The following is a 4,057-nucleotide window of genomic DNA, read 5'->3' on the forward strand; positions in this document are numbered from 1 at the left end:
TCAAGTTCCTAACTTGTAATTCATTTCTCAGAAACTATTAAATATGTGCCAATGAAAAAATATGGCTTAACTAACTCATGTACTAATTACATCAATTTATATATACCAGTCTTCAGTTTCTTGTGGCCTTCAGCAAAAGATGTTCTGAAATGCTATATAGAATAAAGCACTCTGCAATTTGGATTAATAGGAGGCACTAAATTATACCTAAAGCAATTGACCAAGTGATCCTGCTAGATCTTAATGTGAGAAACTTTGCCATGAAAACAGTGACCACTTAATCCATTAGTAGAGCCATCTGCATTCTAAAAAAATCTAACTAGGGAAAAACTTTTCTATGAAGAAATATTCTTTGTGGACCCTACCACCAGGACCAAAGGGAACATATTTCTAACAATTAAACTTCCATTGAAATCTATTTATTTTCTTTTGGAATCATTAACTCATTAAATCATTAAATCATTAATTTGAAAGACAAGGAAAATTAAACTTGTATTAATTCGATAAGACTTGTTGGAAGTTTTCCCCCACTCCGACATCGGGTGTATATATGCATGCACACATATCAACATACACAATCTGAGTAATATTCATTGTTAATGTTTACTGAACACTCTATTAATGTCAAGCACTAACACCATATTAGGAACCATTGTTCCCCATTTTGAAGAAGTTAAAACTGAAGTTAAGAGAAGTTATAAAATTCCTGCCAATGGCAAAACTGGAATTTGAAATTGGGCCCTTTAACTCCAGGGCCTTCAGTTTTGATCCTCATGTAATATTGTCCTTCTATCAGTGGCCAAAAGTAATAACCAGAGAAATATATTTAGGTATAATATATCATAGAAACTGAAAACATAAAAATCAATATTTGTAAATTCGGTTTGTTTGTTTTTGGAGACAAAGTCTCACTCTGTCGCCCAGGCTGGAGTGCAGTGGCATGATCTTGGCTCACTGCAACCTCTCCCTCCTGGGTTCAAGCAGTTCTTCTGCCTCAGCCTCCTGAGTAGCTGGGATTAGAGGCACGTGCTAACATGTCAAGCTAATTTTTTGTACTTTTAGTAGAGATGGTTTTCGCCATCTTGCCCAGGCTGTTCTCAAACTCCTGAGCCCAGGCAATCTGCCTTCCTCGGCCTCACAAAGTGCTAAGATTACAGGCATAAGCCACTGTGCTCAGACCAATATTTGTAAGTTAATGTTCTTAATCCCTAAACACATACTTAAGATTTCCTTAAATTTCACTAATTTCAAAATAAATACATACCAAAACTGCAGAGCTAGCCCCAATTTTCTGGAGACTTCTTGCGGCAAAGTTACGTAAGAGGTATTCACAGCAATTTGTTAAGTTTAAGTGGTTTTTAAATCATAAGATAAACATTAAAGTCAACGATGGGATGACTTTATGCACCTACACTTAAAATACCACTCAAAGATTTTGAATGTTTTTAGATAGTGTGAATGCAACTAATATGGCCACCTCCATGCCTCTTCATTTTATATGGAAATTTTCAATATTCCTAATACCAGCTACACTGTTGTCAAAGATATCAGTAGCAATGTCCTGAATGATGAAGACTCTTATAATACATTGTTCATCATTCATTTTTAGTCACACGTCCATTGATTCATTCAACAGGTATTTATTGAGTAAATAAAGCAGAAGCTTTGCAGACATAAGGATGACAGCAGACTTACCCCAAGGATTTCAGTGAATATGATGACAATTGATGTAATGGCAGGCTATAAGGGATGCACTTGACCTGTAAAAGGAAACTCAGGACTGAACTCCTTAGTTAAGACTGTAAGAACATATAAGATATGGCCCAAAAAATGAAGGGTGATCTTTTTCTTTTATTGCAGAGGGATGGCAGAAAGGTCTGAAAATATGTCATCGTCAAGAACTCTTTGTATAACTGGACAATAGTATAATCATGTGGAAGAATAAACAATGAAAGCTAAAAATGTAGCTACTGGTTGGGTGATGCACCTACACTTAAAATACCACTCAAAGATTTTGAACATTTTTAGATAGTGTGAATGCAACTAATATGGCCACCTCCATGTCTCTTCATTTTATATTCAGATGAAGTAAATCAACAGGACAAGGCTAACTTAAGGCATGCCTCCATCCTCTGTCATTTAAAAAAGAGGCCCTATGGTTATTTTTGTTTAGAAAATGGCATTTATTTCATTCACAAAAAGAAAATGCATATAGCCTTTGCTTGCCAAGGAAGATGTTAGATAATATAATTATTCACAGCAAAATAAAGAACTGGAAGGGACATACATGAGTGGAAAGTGGGGAGCTGACTGTATCTGTCTGGTGCTGAGGAATACACAGGGCAAGCAAAGTGCTGAGTAATAGCTCTGGGAAGAAGGGCAGGGGAAGAACACTGGTAGGTGGGTTTTGAATGGAGATATGGGGAAAGCTGTAAATTCTGAACTAAAGATGAAAGTTATGTGTGAATGGTGAACAGGGAAGAAACTTATAAGGTTGGATGAGTGTACAAAATAGAGTAGTTCTTACCATTTGCAAGGGCTAGTATCTCTGGAGTTAGAAGTATATGCCAACATTTATGTGTGAGCCAAAAAAGATATTGAAAAACTTGATAATTATGTGAATGAAATGAATAAGGATTGATGGCAATAAGAATAGAGAGGAAGAAGATTGTTTAAGAAAAGAAAAAGCTGGCAATAGCCGCCTCAAAATAAGCTATATTCTGCCTCTTACACCCACACAAAAGTGAAATAAAATTTGCCAAAAGGAAATTGCCAATTGTCAAAGAAAAAAAGAAAACTGGCAGTCCTAATTATACTTGCTAGAAATGAACAAACTGAATAATCTCTATGAATCATTCTCATTGCTGTCCAGTACAAAATTCTGCATAGCATCCTTAATTTGGATATTCAATATTTTATTATTGATTTGCCACCCAACTTGTTTTCACAACAGATCTAAGTCATCTGAAAGAAACTTTATACATTAAAATAGCAAAATATAAATGTAAAAATAATGAGAGCCATCGGAAACAAAATCAGAGCTGGACTAGGAACAGCAGATGAGCAGAGATGGGTATATCGTTTTGCTATTAAGGCCAACATCAATCCCTATCACTTTGCTAAGCTACAGATTTGTCTCTTCCAGCCAAAGAAGAAAAGAAAATGATGCAACTATATAGTTATCCTTTTCTGTTAAAAGAAAAATATATTATTAGTTCTTCAGAAGCATATATTTAGAATTTAGACATCAAATTTGAATCAAATTACAGATTACCTGAATACATGTTATCTGAGAGCCATCTCAGGAAAATTAGTATCACTAGTGAATATTTTAAAAAGCAAATCAAAATCCCCTTTTCTGTTTTATTTTATTTTATTTTATTTATTTATTTTTGAGACAAGGTTTCCCTCTGTTGCCTGGGCTGGAGTGCAGTGATCTTGTTATGGTTCACTGCAGCCTCCAGTTCCTGGGATCAAGTGATCTTCCTTCCTCAGCCTTCCAAGTGGCTGTGACTATGGGCATGAAGCACCACACCCAGCTAACTTTTTTTTCTTTTTGGTAGAAATGGTTTTGCTGCCCAAGCTGGTCTAGAATATCTGGTTTCAAGCTCTGGCTTCAAGGGACCCTCTCACACCTCAGCCTCCCAAAATGCTGGGATTACAGGTTCTTCTCCCTTTTGAACACCATAATATTCTTTTGTATTTTTTGTCTTCAATAAGTTTAGGGTGTTTTAGCTACAACTGAAAATGCTGTCTAAGGTAGGAAATAATCCATCTTTTCAGAATTTCCTTCCAAGTTTAGTAAATACTTCCAAAGAGAGACAACATAACTTAGGAAGTGGTATATAGCTATTATCACTATAACTATAGTTTTCTTGGAAACATATCAAATATTTAATTTCTCTCTCCAGATCTTATTCTCTAAGTAAACCTGATTTGCAAAGTCAATCTACAAAAGGCTTTTCAGCTGTCATTTTATAAGGGTTACTTGAATTTTTATGAAAAACTACATTTGTTACAACCCAAAGGCATTTTCAAGCAAAGCAGCATTTTTATT

The sequence above is a fragment of the Cebus imitator genome, unplaced genomic scaffold (assembly GCF_001604975.1).
Source record: "Cebus imitator isolate Cc_AM_T3 unplaced genomic scaffold, Cebus_imitator-1.0 Scaffold98, whole genome shotgun sequence".
Classification (NCBI taxonomy): Eukaryota; Metazoa; Chordata; class Mammalia; order Primates; family Cebidae; genus Cebus; species Cebus imitator.